This window comes from Xiphophorus maculatus, chromosome 23, assembly GCF_002775205.1.
Source record: "Xiphophorus maculatus strain JP 163 A chromosome 23, X_maculatus-5.0-male, whole genome shotgun sequence".
NCBI classification, from domain to species: Eukaryota; Metazoa; Chordata; class Actinopteri; order Cyprinodontiformes; family Poeciliidae; genus Xiphophorus; species Xiphophorus maculatus.
Window position 1 is genome coordinate 12817616 of NC_036465.1, and position 21462 is coordinate 12839077.

The 21462-nt window shown below is 37.9% G+C and overlaps 1 protein-coding gene across 2 annotated transcripts in view; it reads right to left on the bottom strand.

Moving 5' to 3' along the window:
* LOC102219051 (protocadherin-1-like) overlaps positions 1 to 21462 on the bottom strand; it is a 195952-nt gene that overhangs the window by 55297 nt on the left and 119193 nt on the right. The window lies entirely within an intron of this gene.

The window sequence follows — 21462 nt, forward strand, 5'->3', positions numbered from 1 at the left end:
AAGTGGACAACTCAGATCTGACACTTCAGTTTTAAGGAATTAGAGCCATCACATTATTCATTTACTCTATATTTTATACCTCAGTGCATTTCTCCCCCTACATTCCAATCTGTCCCCTCTTAAGAACACCTTCCTCTTCCTCCTTCCTTCTCCCATTGTGCCAGCATCTGTTATGAAAACCCGTAATTGGACACCGTTCTCATTTAGAACCTCCTCCTCCATGCTACCTGCTCCAGAAGTTACCTCCTACCAAGCACTTTGTAAGACATCAACTTTCCCTTTCTCTACTTCTCTCTCTCTCTCTCTCTCTCCCCCCTCTTCTTCTTCCATCCTCCAGATGTCATTGATCCTGAGAAGTGGGTCACAACAGTGTTGAATCAGAGCCAGGTTGCAAGAAGCTCCAAGGCACATGCTGTGTGTAATTTTAGCGTAGGCTAATATTTACAGGGAGAATAAGAAATGAGACTGCCGATGTTTGGCGGGCAGTTAAAGGTTCTGATCGCCTACGGGGTTCAGATCAGACACTTGTTAAATGTGCACAGAATGAAGGTCTTTGGTTCTTTCATTAGGGCTCATTTGAAAAAAGCAAAAGCACTTTGTTTATATCGATTTTATAGCATAGGCAAGTTCATTTAGTTGCAATAAAATATGAATTAAAGTAATTAATTTCATTAATAATTTAATAAGATCAGCTATTTGCCAGTTAAAAGGGGCAATGAATGCTCAAACAAACAAACCAGTACAATCCTGTTTGAAAATTGATGTGATGTTGACTTTGACGTGTCCATTCATCCATTCTTTGTGTTCTGCTCATCTAACAATTCGTGACTGCAAATGCAGGCACTGGATAACTCTGACCTCATCGTTAGAACAGCTGAATCTCATATTGGCTGTCCTGTGCTCAGCACGCAAACTACACATATTGTCTTGGCCTGAAGATCAATGACAAATGGCAGCTCGAAATGAGTTCAACTTGTACTCGGAATAAGCTTAACCTGTGGCAAGAATGTGCAAATGTGAGACCCAATGCAACACTTGAAATAGTGGAAAAGCAAAACCGTTTGACAGAATGATGAGTTTCAGCTTGAGGCCTTCATTAGGGTGAACCTATTGATGTCCTCACAATACCAAATTGTGGTTACTCCCCATGTACTGTACCTTGGAAGAAGATGAAGTTGTGCTAGGGACTTTTGGATCTCTATCAAGAATATGTTTTTACTTTGGGTATAGGAGGATTTCATATCAGCCTACAGGCACTCTGCACACTTCTGCAACATCCCCCAAAAATGCATTGATGGTGGTAAACCTTCTGCAGATTCACAAAATGTTTGTGTACAGGAGAACAAAACACTCTTTTGACCTCTCAGCATTTCCTAGAGTAAAAATCTGATCCAGTGTTCCAAAGCTGGTATTAAAGCAACATTGCTCCTTGACATATGTTCACACAATGAAAATTAAGTTATTATAAAGCCATTTGGGTTCTAATTTACCACTTTTCTCTTAAAATATTGCAAAAATGTCAAGGTTGAGCTTCTGCTTCACAATGTTTTGCAGAAACAGCTTTTAGCTGAATCTTGTGTCAAGAAGTCGTTATTTTTTTACTTTAACTTCCTCTACAATGAGACTGTATGAATGTTTCAGGAGTGAGAATGAACAAAATATTTGAAAAAAATATGATGTTTACTGGGTTCTGAGTTCAAAAACTTTCTTAAATACGTTTCTCTTTCAACGGCTTCCACGCAGTTTTCGAGTTAAAACGAAATTGAATTTAAGTAAAATAAAATTGTGTTGAATAACATTGTACTTATTGTGAGAAAACACAATTTTATTACATATTTGAAAAGCAAAACCATAGTCCTGCACATTTTATTCTTACTTTCCATAGTTTTCTTCCAATATTATGAAAAAAAACTTCAGACCTAAGAGTGAATACATTTAAAATCTGTATTTCCAGCCAAAGAGCAAGTAGAATGTAATAGTAATTAAACTCAGATGAGCAATTAAAAACTAGAACAAAGATGGAAACACACATTCAGACTAAATTTTGTATAGCTGTTCACTGTGGGGAGACCTGAGGGTTCTCTTATTTCACCAAAGGACAAAAGAAGGGTTCAACCAAAGAAAATTACTAAGATTCCTCACATGGTTCAGAAAAATTCAAGATCAGACAAAGTAAAGGTCAGATGTTTTCTTGTACATACAAATATGCAAGCGGTTTGGCCTTCTCGTACATGATGAGAAGATCATTTCTTATCAGACATGTATCTTTGCAAATGCCTCCTCTGTTCTCCTGTACTCTCCACAAGAAACATTAAACATTATCTAAAGGCAATTCTGTGCCACACTAAGAGCTGTTAAAAATGATAAATATGCGTTTCTCCTTCAAGGACACATTACAATTATGTTGTACCCTGAGCTGTTTTGTATGCAGTCAATACTGGTGCTGTTTGCTCTTTTGTTTCTTGGTCTTTTTTTTAAAGATTATATATTCCACAGACAGTGCTAATGGAGAATATGGACAAATCAAACTTTCAATGAGGTTAAGAATTACTAATCCTCAACAAAGTAAAAGATCAAATTAATTATATGTTTATGAGTTAGGTTTAAATCAAGATTTCAGTCCAGTTTATTAATTCTAAAGGATTGTGACCATCCATTCATCCATTCTTGACTTGATGTGGCCCTGTTGATTTAGCAGGGCCACATCAACATTTGGCAGGATGAACCCTCAACTTTCAGATTGTAACAATCACTAGACCCCAGTAACTCACATGTTACTGGGGTCTAGTTAACAGGTCCAGAGCAAAAATCAGACAACCCTTTAAATCAGCAACAGCATCCAGGTCTCCTTTGAGTGTCCTGTGATCCCAGGCCATAAAATATTTGGACTGTCCTTCCATAGCCCTGGATCTAGGCCAAAAAACCTTCAAATGCCAAAATGACCCCAACTAAATCATTCTGATTCACAGGGGACTGTACTCATTTCCTTGGTTAGTGGAACTCCTTAACCTGCGTTTAAGGCAGAGCAAGGTCGCATCATGCTAGAATCCTAATCCTTGTAGTTATGGTCCATAGGTTGATTATAGTTGGTGTATCAAATATAGAAGGTTCAAAAGCAAAACTCACAAGCTGCTGTACTGCTATTTACATTTAGTCAATTACAATTTAAGTCTTGATTAAGAAAAAATTTCAAGTTTTTTAAATAGTTTTTTTGTCACTTACTGTTTCTTAAAATTAAGAACGTTCTCAAGTTGACATTGACATGTTTTATACAATTAGCAGTGAATGCGAAATATTCCTAACACTGCAGATAAAAGACTTTTCAGTTGAAGTTACAGGACATGTCATGTTGCAATCTTTAGTCATTATGGGCTTTTGTGTACCTACACATTCTCTTCATACACAGGAAAATAAACCTGACAATTCTTCTTTGTCTGATTTTCTTTCTTTAAGGTCGACTGACCTTGGTTTGAAATGTCCTCTAATCATAAGAATGATAAAAAAAAACTGTGCTGGATTATTGTACTGACTGACGAGTCACTTGTGAGTGTTGAACTTTGTGAATCACAAATGACATGTAAAGAAAAGTGGTGTGAAATGAAATACATACAGAAAAGAAAGACATCTTCAAAACATGGGTACAGACATTGCATACTTCCAAGGTTTCTAAGGAATGTGACTGCAGGGAAAGTGTTATTCGATGCATAAAAGAGAAACTTCAGAGGTGAACAAATAGGCAGTGTGGCTCAACATGCGCTTGGTCTGACAGGGCCAGAGATAATGCTGTGGACTTTTTTCCTACTGTGTGCTCTTTTCACAGCTCCAGGCTTCCTGTTAACACTGTCCACAACAAATAAACACACTGACAGATGTGAAGTCTGCTGCCTGTTAGTGAGATCTCTGCACTTTTAACTGTGCTTTGGGTACACCAGTAAAAAGGTAAGAACTCATCTAATAAAATCTGTTCTGGCTGCAAACTCAGAGAATATTAACCACAATGCTTGGTCAATATGCTCCTGTCCAGCGTATTAACGTTTCCCTTTTTTTCCCCAGGTTTGCTTCCTGTTCTCAAATACTACATATAAGGGACAGCTCGGGACTGTGGGCAACCCAGTCCCATAGTCAAACCCCCTTATTCTTAGTCCATGGTATTTTCATTGTGTTCATAAAAGACACATTGTTATTGCTTAAAAAGTTCTGTTCTTTAAGGCAGCTTATGTTTTTCTAAAATATCTAATCTTTACAATCCATAAAACTTTGGGACTGATTACTGACAGCAAGATGAATCATGCTTTTTTTTTCCTTTTTAATCCTATTTTTCCAACAAAGTTGTGGAATAAATCTTCATCAATGCTACCACAACCCACACCTCCACCATGTGGTGCCATACTATCAATTTCAGATGCTTCAGTGGTGAAAAAAAGTGGAAGCTGCCTCTGGACAAGTTGAACACAAGGCTCATTTTCTGCACAGTAAAATCTCAAGTGGTATTTAGGTCCAGGTTGTAGAGATTGCCAAAGGGGTCCTAAAGAAATCCCTAGTCTACCTATTGATGAATTATGGTTATTGATTAGGTGCTGTGTGATGGGACAATTTTTTTCCACCTTAGCCTTATTCTCTGAATTTACTGCTTAGGGACCCCAAAGACTTATGATCATTGCATAAATGTTCCAACTTTAGTAAATACCATAAATCTAAAATGCTTATTTTTGTTTATTAGCCATGAATGTGCTACTAAATTAGATCAGACAGTAGGCAACTTATGGTTAAGTGCCTTGTAGAGGGCCACATCAACATTTGGCAGGATGAACCCTCAACTTTCACATTGTAAGACAGCAACACTAAGTACAAACAGTCTTCACAGTTTGTTAACATTTCGTCACAATCTGAAGCTTTTTGGTTAGTCTTTTAATCTGTTTCCTGCCCTGTTGTACATTGTGGTTGTGCAGAGGTGGCATATGTATACCATTAATGACTGGTGGGACATTTTCTACACACATAGATTTTTATTAGATGCACACTACCACCCTCTAGTGGTGTGAATTGTGCTATGTTGTGCCTAATTTAAATGATATGCAAACTAAGTACCAAATTTTGGAATTTTTGCATGTGATATCATTTAGAATGCATTCAAAAGCAAAACAACACTAATTTCTAAAAATAAATAACTGCAAATAAATTGAGGTTGTATAGAGGCTTTTAACAAAAAATTGCTGAGTAGAACAACTATCTACAGATCAATTCTAAACTAGTGATCATCTGTAGGCACAAACATTGTAGAAAGTCGATTAAATGTTAAGGTAAAACATCAATGTTAGGAGTGGTCTAAAAGACAGAGAACAGCAGAGCATTTATTGTGTCATATATGGAGTCCATCTCCCTGTACAGCATCCTTGTTTGGGATTAGCTCATTACCTTGTGTTTGACAACATCGCGGGTCTTTATGAGGTTCTAGCGTGCTTGTTGTGCTGTTTGACACGACTCATCCTTTGAATTTATGTCGTTTTTATGCACCGCTGTTAAACAGATTTACTGCGGAAGAGGCTGAGAAGAGAGTTTCAAATGTGACAGCTGAGAAAAAAAGCCGCTCAGACTGACAAAGAGACTCCATTTTGGAGAATTAAATCAGTTAAATGGCTGTGGGAGAGTGGAGCAGGAGGCTGGATGTGTCCACCGGGCTGAAGAGCTCTCAGGAAAGCGCCTCGGTTTCTCTTGCCAAGGCTGAATCTTTTATCTTTCTTTTCACTTTATTGGTGAAGCTCTGACCCGGCGCTCCCTCTTTCTCATTTTTCAAAGTCGATTTTCCTCTCTTAAGTGTTTTGCTCTCTCTCAGTTCTCTACTTTTTCTTCTCTCTTTTTTTTCTTTTACTTTGGCCCAATCACTTTTAGTTGCTCAGATCCCATTTTAAATTATTTCCCTTTTTCTAAATTACTCAACAGCAGACAGACAGAGAGACATTACAGATTGAGATGGGAAAAAACTGGAAGATGATTTAAGGTTTATTTTATTACCCCCCAGGGTATTCTTAGAAGGAAGGAAGTTATTATCAGACCATGTTTAAAGGATTTAACATACAGAATGAAGCCGTCTTTATGTAATCTTTCTGTTCTGAATCACACCGGCAGCAGAGTTCATTATAACACTTCCCTGCAGAGTGGGTGGGCTCCATGAAAGCAGGTGGAGCCGTGAGAGTGAGACTTAAAACAGAAGAAGACACCGAAGCCAAGACAGCTCAGACTGGTTGTTCTTTTTTAATGGCAGAAGCTGCATCTTCTCTGGAAATTTTATGCAAGAATAATGTTGCTTTTTTTTCCTCATGGTTGTGCATACTTCAAAAAAAGAAAGATGTATAGCAAAACAGGAGAAACAAGCAGCTGCTATGTCTGAAACTACAAAATTTCGTTGCTGTTTTCTTAGGCCTAAGCAGGTCTTTTTATTGTACATCTAAAATATACCTGAGTTGTGGAACAAGTTTTGAGTTGACATAACAAGAAACCTTAAAATGAAATTGAAGGATGGATTCTGACATGGATAAAGTCTTCCAAACCCTAATTTGTCAATGTTTATTATCAGCCAGCAAAGTTTTTGTCATTATGACATGCTGCACAAACTGGCCACTTTGTGGTGGAAAGAGTCACAAAAACATTATCAGCCCTGGAGGAAATTCTGAACTATGCACCCATAGATACCATGGATACCCCTGCTCTGTGACTCTGGTCATGCTGTGACACATAAACAAAATGTCCTAAGATATTGCAGTGATGCATAATTTAAGCAAGAGGATATATAATAGGGGACAGATGTTGAGTACAAAGTATTCTGAGAATAGAACCTTGAGGAAAGCCACATGTAGCTTTGATTTATGATTGCCAAGTGACACAAAATAATATATGTCTGCCAAGGAAAGTCCGTAAAATTTTAAAAACCTGTAAGATCAGACGAATTTGTAAATAATTTCACATTATACCTAAGATACAGGATTCTCCTGATTTTCTTTTCAATCTTGATCTTTGACCAGAATTTGAGAATAAAGACCACAGAAACGATATTCTGGGTGCAACATTTATTTATTTATTTATTTTTTTTTAAATAGCCATGAAAGTCATTAAAACCAATTAATTATTTGTTGTTGTTTTTTTTTCTTTATTGCCTTGCAGTGTCACACATAGAACGAACAAAGTAAGACCAAATTTAAAGCACCTCTTCATTTTATTTTTTAAGTCATTTCATCAAGCGATGGTGTGGATACTTGCAGCATATTCATCAGTACTGCTTGGATCAGGGTTACAAACACAGCTACTTCTGCCTAACTCCTTTCATTCATCTCCAGCCTCTGTGTCAAATTAGCAGGAACAGAAAACAGGAAGTTCATTGAGCAGCTTCCTCTCATGTGTAACCATTAATACAATACACCTACCCTACTCAATGCCGCCCCTGGCTTCACTGTCTGTATATGTGCACTGAGGCTAAACTGCAAAGACGAGGGAAGCCAGACAACGTGCTGAACTGTGCGGCACGTTGTGACCCCACCGAAGCCATTCACAGACAGACAGCGGGTCTGAGTGGTGGGGCTTCACCTCACACCTTTCTGTCTGATATCCTTGAGCTTTTTCAGCTCTGCCAGTTTTTAAAGAGGAAACTGAAAAAAAATCATTTTGTGTCATGAAAAAAAGAAGAGATGGAAAAGAATTGCAAAGGCTGCCTTCACAAAGGTCTCCATGCCAACCCCTTCCAGTCTGGTCTTTTTAGTGTGAACACCTCCCCTTCAGCTTCCACTGTTAGCCGAACTGCGGAGGCCAGATGATATCCTGCTGTGCGTGTCGGTGGTTTGTGTAATGACTCATGCTTTAGGCTGGAAACTTCTGAGAAATAGTGACTGAGTCAGAGTTTTATTGATTAACGTTCATGGAGGTGAGCGAGCTTCAGAAGCATTCAGTTATAATGTCAGGCGACCAGTTAAGGATGATAACATCATTGATTCTGTTACTAATGACAGTCACACAGAAAATACAGTGGTGCGCAAAAGTCCTGGTTCAGCATTTTGCCCTTTTTTTCTTCAGTTGAGATACAATTTTTATTGATTTTTTTAATGAGGTCTTGATCAATAGTCCCCTGTGCTCTCTAAATGGCTTTCTGATTTTTTTCTTGAAAAAAAAAAGCCTAATTGTACCTCTATTCTCTGCTAGAAATGTTTTGCTTTTTAGCTCTTAACCCTGTCTCCAAAAGGAATATAAAAATGTTTAAATTCAAGAGACACATAACAAAAATATCTCTTACCAACAACCTGTCGCAAGGACACAAATTGTTCTCACAACTGAAACTTAGAATTTTACAAGTTGACAGAAGGAAAATGGGACTGTGGTTCATACAAGGTGATTTACTGACATGTAGTAACCTTTATTAGATTGACTGGAAGTGCCATTAGATTAGCTCACGGAAGATGACTTCAACTTTTAAAAATACAACAAAATGGTAATGTACGCAGAAAAGAGAAATTTGACTTTGAGTTGAAGTAAGAAATGCAAAGGTTTTACACTAGTTTTAGACTTAAACTCTAAAATTCTAGACATAAATTGGACTCAATGTCTGATCAGAAGTATGAATACGTAAGTAAATATAGAACATTTGAGTTCATGGTTAATCCTGTTACCACAATGTACACAAAAGATTGGTTTTCTTGGTAACATTATGCTCCATCACCTTTTATGTTTCTTAACAATTTATTTCAGTGAGAGAAGTAACAGGTATGTTTCAAGTTCATCTCTTTTTACTGAATGCTGTAATCTAGCAGTTAGTAAATCCAGTCCACAGATTGGCCAAAGATGAGCATATTGCTCTGGTGAAGGGGGAAGTTTGGGATTTTCATCAACCATGACTGTAAGAAAAATGCTAACTGTAGTTAAGATGTCTCTTAAACTAAATGCAATATTAAATTAATTTCAGATCATTTCTAAACTTGCTGTTGAGGTAGCATTGACACTTTCGGCTCTTTAAAATCAAAATCCCCAATGTGTTAATTCAATATTCAATATCTTCCATTCTGGATTGTGTCTTGATATTTATGTTTAAAATTAAAATATACACTGTCTACCCTTTCACTTCAATCAATCAATCAATCAATCAATCAATCAATCAATCAATCAATCAATCAATCAATCAATCAATCAATCAATCAATCAATCAATCACTTGACAATAAAGATATAAAAAGAAGATTTGGAACATGATTGCACTATTATTTTGTAAATCCTCTGACTCAAAGAAATGAAAAATTAAGCCTTATTTACCCTACAAAGATGAAACATGTTGAAGAAACAGACAATTTGAGCACAATGGAGCTATGATAAAGACACCTAGAGTTTCTCAAAATAAAAGAACAAAAGTCAATTACAATTTTAACATTTCTGCAATTCTATGGAATTTCAGTAAATGCTAATCAATGTTTTGCAGGTAATTCACAAACTACAGTATGTCAGATTATTTAATGACACAAAAATATTCTTTACATTTTAAATTGAATGTGCAAAATGTGATGTGAAATGTTCTTAATGTGCTACATTAGGCTTGAGGTGGAGGTTATGAACTCATAACATACAGAAAAGAACTGATTTAGACATATATATGTCTAGTTGCTAACAGTAGGGCCAGTAGTGTTTAATAAATCTAGAGGCTCATTTTATTGCAGCCTTCTGCAATAAAATGAGTTCACTTATCTACCCTTACCAATTAAAGAACATGTTTTTATTCTAATATTGTGTGTCACAAAATGTTAACCTACTTTAAATCAGAGTATATATTTCTGTGTGATTCAGGATGAACTGCTTTTTTCCAAAGTTAAATGAAATAATGAGAATTTCTGATTAAATGTAAAAGAGTGACTCAAAATATATGCTTTTCATGTCCTGTCTACTGAAAATAATTTTCAAAAAGAGACAAAAACAATCTTAATATCTGATTTTAAAAAAAATTATTGAAAGTGTCCTTTTAAATCAAAGTATTGGATCTTTGTTAGAGAGTGCATTTGTGTATGTGGCTGACTTGTTTTGTGCTTTAATGAGCTCCAGCGACCAAGCAAACTCAGCAGCCGGTCGACTGAGCCCACAATTAGGTCAAAGTCTGAGGAGAAAGGAGCTGCTGCATCAGTACCGAATCCATTCCTGGTCCGGGTAGAAAAGAAGCCACGACGCATGCAGAGAGAGGCAGTAAATACAATCATACCTTTTCTTCAGATGCTCTAATGACAGTGATGAATAGCAAAAGTTGCAGTCTCCACTGACAAAGGAAAAAAATGGCTCTTTTCTCTCCTCTCTAGATAGATTTTCAATACCAGAGGACAAAAGTTAGCTCATACATTAACATGCACAGTGAAGTAAACAAAATATATAGATTTCAAGATAAAAGCTTAAAAAAAGGGTACTAACAAGGCCTCAAATGATTAATCAATCCTTACTAAAGACAATCTGACCTAATGTAGCGGTCCTGATTGGTTCCGATGAGAACAAAGCAACTCACCCTGGACCAATCCCAAGCAGGACAAACTGCAAATAAGAAATTGACTTGCTGTCAGAATGGTGACAGATTTGAGGAAATCGCTAAGAGCGCACAGGCGATTTGATGAGTTAAAAGCCAAACTGCACACAAGCAGACCAAGCATGAATCTTATCGTGTCTGAGGTGGTACACACTGGGGGATATACATCTGGACACACACCCAGACCTACGCACACAGAAAAGACAAAAAAAAGAAGTAAACACATGTACACACACGGACCTTCCTTTAATAAAGGAATATCTACAGATGTCCAGATTTTATTAAAGAAAAGTTAACACTATTAGATGAATGGATTTAGATTCATAGGAGGCGAAAGCATGCCAATACAAACACCAGCTGACTGCAGAGAGACAGTGTAGACTCACATCTGGCAGGGCAGCTGTGGTCCACTGCTGTCCTCCCCTTCAGTCTCCAGAGACAGAGGAACACCCGCTGCTGTCGCTAACAAGCTGAACAAGCTACTATTCTGGGCAAACCGATTCAAGGACGGAGGCACAAGGAAGGAAGAGAGGAAAGGAAAGAAGGAAAGGAACTAGAGTGAAAGGTTGTTGAGTTGTGACTTTGCTGTTCTCTGGAGAAGGAAATGCTGTTCCGCTGCAGGGGAGGTGACCATCACACTTCTGTGTGTGTGAGGTATATGTGTGTGAGTGTGTTACTCCTGACCTCACATTCCAGGATGATGGATGTGCATGCAACAAACCAGTGCTGACATTAATGTGTGAGTAATTACATGCAACCTATAAAATCTATATCTAGAAACATGCCCCCTTTCATGAAAAATATGCTTATAAAGGATAATGCATGTAGACAAAGACATCGCCCTCATGTGGCCAAATTTATGTGACTTTGTTATAGAAAAAGAGCTTAGGAGAATCGAAAAGTACAGTGAGAGGACTTCTGCAAAGTGGGATTTAATTTAGTAGTTTTAAGGAGTCAGCATTCTATCTGCAGTAGACAGCAGCCAATTTCAGGTTGGAGATTTATCCAACCATTCCATTTTTGATATTTCTGATCTTATGGTGAAATCCAGCTATTAGCTTCTCTGTACATAAACCAGTGAAGGGAGAATTTTCACAAACAAAAAGCACTAAAACCATCTTCATGATAGGTAAAGAAACTATACTGAGTTGTGGAGATCAGTTTGACTCATCGTAAACTTTACATTTAGTACTCTAACGTCTAACTCTACATGCAGATAGTGCTGCTGAGCATGATGGTAGGGACGGGCGCCGTAATCAGCTGATGAATCCCGGCAGCTTGTTCAGATTAGTAACCTGTGAAAGACCTCCATGCGTGCTCCCACACCGAAGTGGACAGACAGGGGTCATATGTCCACGTGTTGCTGCAAATGAACAGCAGAGGAGGTCCAAAGTGAATGTTCTGGTGTGTGTGTGTGTGTGTGTGTGTGTCGATGGGGTTTCACTGTCCGGGTCAGCTGCCAAATGTGTAACAGATGGTGTAATGAAGGATGAGTCCAGTGCCCCCTGCTGGCAGACGAGATTATCCTGTCGACTCATCTGTCTATTCCGTTGCTTCGCTTTGCTCCTGATATTTCCTTAGTCAGCCTCTTTCTCTTTTCCCATCATTATTGCCCTGCTCCTACACCCCCTTATTCCTTTTCTTCTTTCCAACCTGCTCTCTCCTTTTTTCTCATCATTCTCCTCCATTTCTCCTTCCTTCCACCTGCCTCCTCCTCTGTTTTCATCCACTGGGACCTGCGGTACCTGAAGCTCTCCGCTGGTTCAGGGGGATTTTCTGGAGCTGAGGCCATGAAAGCAGCGGCCTTCAGCTGAAGGCTCACGGAGCGCACTCAGAATCCCCAAACGCCGCTCCGTTGTTGTAGAATCTGAGAATGTTAACATGCACCGCTGCAGCTTCCCCATAGGAGCTTCTGTGTTGGTCAGGAGCCGGACACCAGCAACTCCTCCTGTGTTCATCAGCCCACCAGAGACACGCACAGAGTTTGTCTTGGGACAAGAAAAATGCATATACCTTTTGGTGTTTTGTTTTTTTTATTTATTTATTTGGCATTTCTCCTCCAGCAGCATGAAAGAAGTCTCAGCTCTCTACAGAAGCTGTTCAGAGTTGGATTGATTTTTTTTTCTTCTTTTTATATCATGAAATGCAAGAACTTCTGAGACTCTCCTAAAAAATTCTGAGTTTGCTCAGAGCAGCAGGAGGAATCACAAGTAAAGTGACCTTTCGGTCAGCAGGGCAGTAGTCAGGACAATTCAGAGCAAAGTGCAAATCAATCCCTCCAGAACTACAGCTGGAAATGTTTGTTTTTAAGTTTTAAACTCTATTTTTTTTTTTTAAGGATATATAAAAATATATTAGTATGCGGAGGTAAATCAAAAAGTCTTTAATTTCTTTTTATTTTTTTTACATTTTCCCCTTATGAGAAAAAAAAAACCTCAATGTAGTTCATTTCTAAGATTTTGCATAGACCAAAAATACTTGGTTCTACAGCATCCTTATTAGATTTTTACTGCTAAAAAAATATTTGACAATTACGCACCACTTTGTGTTAGACTACCAAATAAAATTCCAACAATAATCTAAAGTTTGTAGCTGAATCCTCTTGTGAATCACTGTAGGAAAAGAGATGAAACTATTTATGAGAAAAACAAATTAAATTTGTAAAAAAAATTGAATTTAATTAATTTAATTTAATTCAGAATCTGCCCAGCATCCCTCTACCCATGAAGGACAAAAGGAGTTTTGTAGCAAGTCAAGACTGACGATCTTCTGGCCTTCTTTTCCTAAAAGGGCAAGATTAGAAGGAAACCCCTGGAGGTCTTTGGTACTGATCAGAGTACTGCTCCAGATTGGCCTTGCCACCACCTGGCTGACCCTGCCTGGGTTAATGAAAGACATGTGGTGAAGTGTATAATACCATTGTCTGTCAAATCTGCTTATACAAGTGAGGGGAGCAGAAGGGATCCGGCTGTTGTGTGGGCGGAAGGGTGGATCGGATCATCTACTGTGGATGATGGCTTAATCCAATCATACCGAGCGGATCACAGGAAGCCGATTCAGTGTATTGCTGCTGGTCAGTTGGTCTGTCATTGGTCTTCTTTGGATAAACCTGAATCCCTCACTGTGTGTCTGTCGGAGCTCCCTGCTGCTGAAAAACCAACGGGACGCCTCATCAGTGCAGCTCATTGTGCTTATTTATGGATGACTGTGATGATGACGGACGATTCAAGAGCATTTCACGCTCCAGCAAACGTCTATTAAAGGAAGATTACAGCCTTCCACTTCTAGTTTAAAACAATTCCATTTGCTTTAATGTTATTTCTGAACGTTCCCTCATGATTAAAGATATTTTTACATCTCTTTAGCGGAACCTCTCAGGCTTATTCGGTCCAAATCACCTTCAAGCAGCAAAGAAGACAAGTACTTCTTAACATTTTACTGCAAGTGAACATATAGTATATGGTGTTTTAAATGTACACTTTGAGAGAAGTGTCGGTGTCAGTCAATACTTTTCAGAACATTTCTCCAACTCAAGCACTCAGTTTTTGGCAGCAAACGCTTCACTTCTGTGTAAAACAGTGAATCACTTCAATGGCTGCTCAACGTAAAATTTAGAATGCAACAAACATTTGGATCTGATGAGCTGACACCAAGAGATACAGACATGCTAAATGTCAGATAAGTTGACTCTGAACAACAGTGTTGCAAAAACCATGAAGTCTTTCCATTCAAGTGCATCTTTAACCTCTGACCTTGCTGTCTCAATTAGCTTGATTAACTTCAGGCCACAAGGAGAAAATCAGGTGAATCAGTGAAAGAAAAAACAGAGAAGAAGCTGATTGTGTTCAGAAAAAAAAACAAAGAAAAAACATTGGAGTCGAGGCCATATGAGCTGCTTGCTCTGAAGTGTAAGCAGAAATCGATATAACACAGAAACATTTCAGAATCCAATATCCAACAGACTCTAAGGGGAGGAGGAGAAAGAGAATTGGAAAAAAAAGGATGAAGATGAATAAACAACTTGTTTGACTTTTTATGTATTTTTTTTCTGAGAACACAAATTGATGTGTGCACACTCTAGAGAAGCTGATGGGTTAACGTATAATCTTGGAAAGAACCCCCCCCCCCAAAAAAAAAAACTGCATACGTCATTTATGTATGCATTGTCATAAAAGCAGCTTCTACTTGTAGGTTTCAGAGATTCAAGTAGTCTAAAATAATTGTCTCTGTTAACATAGAGTAACCTTCAAAACCTTAAAAACTTTTGTCTTGGATCCCATCTTGGATCCCTAATTGAACAGCTCAAGACACAGACTGGGATTTGGTTAATGATGTCACATAAAAGCATAAAATACACAAAGTTTGGTGCCAGGTCTCAGATTTTGAATGGGGGTTTATGTGAGAGAAGAGAAAATCCGGATGTGTCTGGGAACTATTGGTTAAACCCTTCACTGCCATGACGACACTTGTGGACTGATTGCATAACACATATTTTCAGAGTGACAGTTAAAGGGTCGAGACCATCTCCAAATTTTGTTTGTCTCTAGTTCATCTGTAGATTTCAACTGAAATATTTATTGTATCAAATTTGGTCATTTTTTTCCCTCCTGGACTTACAAAGAATATGTGCATAAATGTTCCATATAGGAGTTTCTCAGTGGGACTGTTATGTACTGTATGTATTTACTTTGCTGTTAAAACAAAATATCACACATTTGCATACCCTTTGTGTGAAACAGTACATTTCAGGTTTTATTTATGTCCTTGAGCATGTCAACATTTTCCTTTTCTTTTGGATGCTTTCAGTTTAAAATTTGAGAAATCTGTGTTTCATCCTAATTCTGCTGCCAAATTCAAAATGACGAAATAGTGGTGCCATTTGTAAATGAATGTATAAAAATATAGATGAAATATAAGTTGCAGTTGAACATGCATAAGGGTCATAAATAGCTCAGTTGGTCCACTTGTCAGTTCTACAGTGGGTTTAGAGCTGCAGCTTCATTCTTGGCTTCTGGGTGAAGTTATGGTCTTTACATTCCCTGTACAGATTTGGTGCAGATCTACTGGATGCAGCCATGTGGACCTCCCCACTCGGCCTTCTGATATGCTTAACAATATATTAAGTATAATAAAAAAATCAGAATATGATGAAATACTGCAAGATTTGTGAAAGGTGACACATTTTAAACTGAATTATTTAGAATTGCTAACCAATGCCTTACTTTAAAACCTATTCAGAGTAAATGTGCCCCCATAGTTTATAGGCTGAAGGCTTCTTTATTGAACAAAACTGACAAAATGGACCAGTGATAAACATGAAATATGTTCTATAGTTAGTTAATATTCTTAATTAAATTCAGAGATCTGGAAACAGCCACATTTAAAGGACAGCTCTATGTTAAAAGAAAATGACATTTGGCTTTCCTGGTTTCAGAGGGATTCTGTTCTTTTCAGTGCTCCTTCTTCTAGTGCAGCAGGCCGTAAGCTGCTTGTAGCACAAATCACATTTTAATTAGCTCCATTCCGGCTAACGACCTCCTCCTCTGGGATTACCCGCCAGCGTCCGTCTAATCCCCCCGTCCTCCGTCTTCTCTCCCCTATTTCTAACCTCTTCTTCCTTTCCTCTCTTCCATCCACCTCCTTCCATGCCGTGCTTCATTCGTCACCTTATTCATCCTCTGAGTCAGATCGAGGGGGCTTTTCCATCCCGCTAAAACTCTGATGCTTCATATTCTGCATACATCCAGACATTTTCAACGTTTTCACACTCCACAGATTTCATATCTATTGTACGTTTCCCTATCACATGCAGGTTTACTTCCATTTGCTCGGCTGCTGGGTTTGTCACATAAATAAAGCAGCCGTGCATTTTTCCCCATTTCCTATTTTCAGACTTTTTCATCCATACATTTCCATATAACGTATCAAACTGAAATTGTCAGCTAGCTATTTGCCTCCTCCCCCAGTCTGTTTTATTTTTATTCATGTTCTGCAGTCATTTTGCTTCTATATCTCATCATGCTTTCTGATGAAATGTGTTGGCTGCTGAGTTGTATCTGAATGAGAGAGGAGCCGGGTTTGCATTTATTAACTTTAATACCCTGTTGCTTTGGTAATTTTAGAAGGATCCCTGTTAAACTGCATGCAGAAAAATTACTGCTTAAGATACCTTGGAATACTTGCACTTACAAAAACTTCAACATCAAAGTAGAAATGAATATTTGCGGTGAAGAAATGCAAAAAAACAAAACAAATCAACATCTTATATTTATAACAAGGTTTGCATCAAGAAAGTAGCTGAGTCCATTTATCATCTGGTTGAAGAGTTGAAATCCTTACAAATCTGAGTTTCCAGGAGCAAAAACTGCTCAGTAGCAAACCTTTTAGTACCTTCTTGGTCATATCAAACTTATTCTAGGGTTGACATACTGTATAACCACCAATGAGTTCTGGGTTTTGCCCATGATGTATTTCCTAAAGAAGAACTGTGGCACTCTATGGAATAGGTTTTACTCAGAGTGCTGTGTCATGTTCTTTCAGTCATGATTTATTTCTTAATGTATGTCTATACATCTTCCACTCTATTCTGTAATAGCCATAGCTTAGAAGAAGCTACCAAGATACTTGAACTTATTCACTTCAAGCAGAAACTTACCACTGATCCAGACCAGACATTCTAACATTTTATGGTAAAACCATGTAAAAAAGTAAAGTTTTGCATGTTCAATGCCATACTATTGTGTTGAATACAATATACCTGAACATTCTCACCTGACTCTTTTTTTGTGACTTTTTATCTCAAGTGTGGAGGTTTGGCTACTCTTGCGAGGAAGCTCCTTATGCATTTGCACCACATCTAATGCAACCTGATCTTTGGGGATTCCCTGCTCATTTTCAATGTTTTAAAGAGAGTGAGGCCAAATATATAAATCCCTGCAACCATTGCACCCAATGAGGTAGCTATTGCAATGGAGCCAGAAAAGAAAGAAATCGAAGCTAAAAGCCAAAAGCGTCAATAAATGTGTTTTCTCTTCTGTAGAAACCTTAGAATAGAATCAGAAAACCAGAGCTACATATGTGAACTGAAACTGAACAGAATAACGTAGCAGCTACCTAAATGTTAAAGAGAACCTCTGCTCCACAGACAAAGCAGAAACATAGCAAGATCCACTTTCCTTATTTATGTGCTACCTCTACCAGTTTCTTTTGCAGTTTCTTTTGTAGAACTGCAAACAGTTCTACAAAAGAAATGTCTTCAGCCAGCCAAGACACTGACTGAGACTCAATTAGGCCAATCAGCCTAAGAAAGCACCTTTTAATACAGCCTACTGATTCTGTAGCATTATAAACATCTGTTTGAGCAGTAATTTGATCTATTTCTAAATTAGTTTGTTTCACTTTGTAATACAAAATTAGAAATTATTTTCTGTTGCATCAATGTACACAAAAACAAAACTGGCCTTTAAATTTTCTTTAAATGCTCTCAAATGGCCTAGCATTACAAGCCTTTACAGGTAAAGCCACATTACCAGTTTAGAAAATCTAGTTTAATTTGAGGAGGGTTTAATGAGGTCTAACATTTTAAATTGAAAATAGTCAAATGCTCAGGACGGCTCTTTCAATTAAATGATGGATTTAACTTAATCTGTTGACTCCACACCTACACCCCAACCCAAATTCACTAAATTACTTTATAGGACTGAAACAAATTGAAACACTTCTCCTTTTAATGACTTAAGCTTTAAAGAACCTGAGTACATTTCATGTTTGACAACAAAAAGCCAAAATTCCTGAGCTGATCAGGATTCAAGCCTTTTCAAAAGATTCAGAACTTTAAACACTGAGAACTGAAATCACCTCTTCATGTATTTGACCGTTATTCTTGACCTTTAAGAAAGCATTGGATGCTTTTTTTGTATTTTGTTTTCAGAAACTTTATGAACTTATTGTGAAGTTTTGGAGGCCTTACAATTCTCTAAATAATGAACATTGGCCAAAAAGGCATTAGAACAGTTTAGTTGGAGTTTTCATCCCAAACAAGAAGAATAAATGTGTTTTTTGCTTCTTCTCATTGTCCCAGAGAAGCAGTATGGTGGAAAAACCTATTAACTTAGAAAGGATTGTCATTGTATTACCTGCCAAATAAGTGGATTAGCAGAGGGTCAGTGTGGATTAGACATTGTTTTTTTGTTCAATCTTAAAGTCACAATATAATCTTGGAGAATCCTTAAATCTTTGATCCGGAACCACAGGAGGGCCAGACGTCATCCTGCTGTGGATTTCTTAGAGGATCTTTCAATAAAAGGCCGTGACCTACGTTTGGAGCAGATGTTACCTCTGACCCGTGTTCCTTCATCTGTCCTTTTCACCATGACCTGCCTGCACTCTTTTGCTACAGTCACCTTCTGTACTGCCTTCCTTTGATTTTCATGTAAGCCCCTTTTTAATACAACCAAAAGCATAAGACAAATGAATTATCAGGTCGAAACAAACTACAAAGCCGCTTAAGGATTTGACTGGTCCTGTCTTATTATACATTAACTGAATTCTAATTCTAATAGGGATATTATAATTTAAAATAAAAATTATTAGAATGATTCAAATGAAATAGGGATATTAGAAATTACTTTTCAGAGAGTGGTTTGCAGAGATGAAAGAAAAAGAGGGAAAACCCAGGCATCTTGCCAACAATTCTTCTTGTCCTTCTGTGGAAAAGCAAACCAAACTAAAGGATTATATACGTTTTCTCTGAGAGCCCTAGGTCTCCCTTTGGGTCTCCTTTTGATGCGATGTTCCTGGAAAACTTCCAAAAAAGGTGCCCGAAAATAGTCCTAATGTGATGCCTAAAAAGGTTCAACTCCAGTTTCTCACCCTATGTCTGGACAAAATCCATGCACCAGACGGAGGAAACCTGTTTCAGTTGGTTGTATCCAAGATCTCCTTCTTGAGATCATAATCCATCTCTCATGACTGCAGGTGAGGGGTTGAATTTAGACAAAGCAATTATGAGTTTTAGAGAAGTTGTGAGACCGTTCGTCCAACAGGTACTTCTGGGCAATGTAGGCATAAATTCTGGTTCTTTAAGGTACTGGTTCATGGATTATAAGTTGTTGTTTTTTTACCTTGACTTCATTTTTGCTAAATGTTGTGAAATCTGTTGTGTTTTTTGCACAAGTGGGTTTAGAATTAACTTACTGTAAAAGTCTAAAACATGTTTTATATGTCCTGATATTTCACCCCCAAGAACTGAAGAAGGGTGCGCTTACATTCTACCATGACAGCATAACCACTCTCAATGACATCACGGTAAAAAGCCTGAGGCTACGGCAGGAGCATCACTGGCTCAAAATCTATATTTACATGTCATTCAGCCAGCAGATTCATCCCTGCTTGAAAGTACAGTGTCATAAATAACAATGTGCTCTGAATGGTTGTTAAGCTCTGATTTATATGACAGCAATGGCTCAAGTCTATTAAAAACTGATGATGTCCAGTGAGCAGAGTTTTATGAACCTCTTTAACCTCACAGCCTCCCCAGAGTCACCTTCCGCATAAACGCATGATCCGTAGACGAGCAGTATTCAAACCCGGACAAGTTTCATTTAAACTCAGATGGTGCAACAGCATGAAATGTGTAAGCTGAAGCTGTACAGTGTACAAAATGAAAACACTTTCAGACATCCGAGTAACTTTGGTTAGAACAGTGTTTTAAATCTCTCTCTGGTTTACACTGAAGATGGATATGCAACATAGTTTTCACTAAAGGTATGATAAAAAAAACTAATATATACTACTTTTCTGAGAGTGGAAGATAAAGACGGCAGGTATCACAGTTACATATATATACATATATATATATCTTATATCATTTCTCTCTCCATAGGGTTAGCCTTTTAAACAACATTATCTAGATGCTCTGGAGTTAGAATTGAGACATAATTGCTTTGGGTTGACCATGGCATCTCTATCTAACCTTTTGATAAAAATTACATCTGAAAACAACACATCTTAAACCCTCAATTTTGGGAATCTACTAAGAGCCTAGTTCTCAGCTTCCCACCAATTATACCCAACCTGAGTCAATTAGCCCGACCTCCATGTGGAAGAGGTTGTTCTCAGCTATTTATATAAAGAATTTTTTTTTGTTTTTTTATTTTGCCAGAGGTAAGAACAATTTGATTTTCATTTAGACCTGAATTGACCCATCAGTCAGAAAAGTGAGTGCTGCCAGCAATCTGTAAAATTTGCAGAAAAAAACAAAACAACAAAACTTAGAGGCAACTCTGCTTAAAAAAACATCTGAGTTTCTACCTCCGACCTTGTATTTAATGCCAGTACTTTTAAGTCAGGCCGAGCAGTACCATTCATCAATCAGGAAGAATGTTGAGCGGCAGCTTGGAAAATGCCCGAGCATGTTCCTTGTTCCTCCGTTAATGGGAAACAATATGGAGAGAGTGGGTTCAGTGTGTGATTTGCCTCTAAGCTGCTCATTAATTACTGAAAGCATTAATCTGTGGGACCTAATAGGTGATCAGGGGGCTGTAACATGGAGCAGTAGCATGTGACCAATGCTCACCTTAAGCTCTATGAGCCAAGCACCCAACTCTACCTGCCCAATACTGAGAGATGTTTTTACTTAGACGGCTAATCGACTGAACCGATCACTGAGGTGTGGGCTGGAACATAGCAGAGAACATTTACTTTAATGCTAATTAAATTTGTGTTTAAACTGGGCAGTTTAAACCTTCTGCTACTTACTGGGTGGATTTTTTTTATTGTCTGGACAATGTGTTTCATCTGCTTTCCCTTTCTTTGGTGCAGAAACACTTCTGATAAAGCCAGAAGTGTTGTCTACTCTTGTGTGCTTATAGAAAGTATTCCTAGCCCAGTAGTTTATGTCCCTTAGAAAGTTGCAGGAATCACAGTTATTCT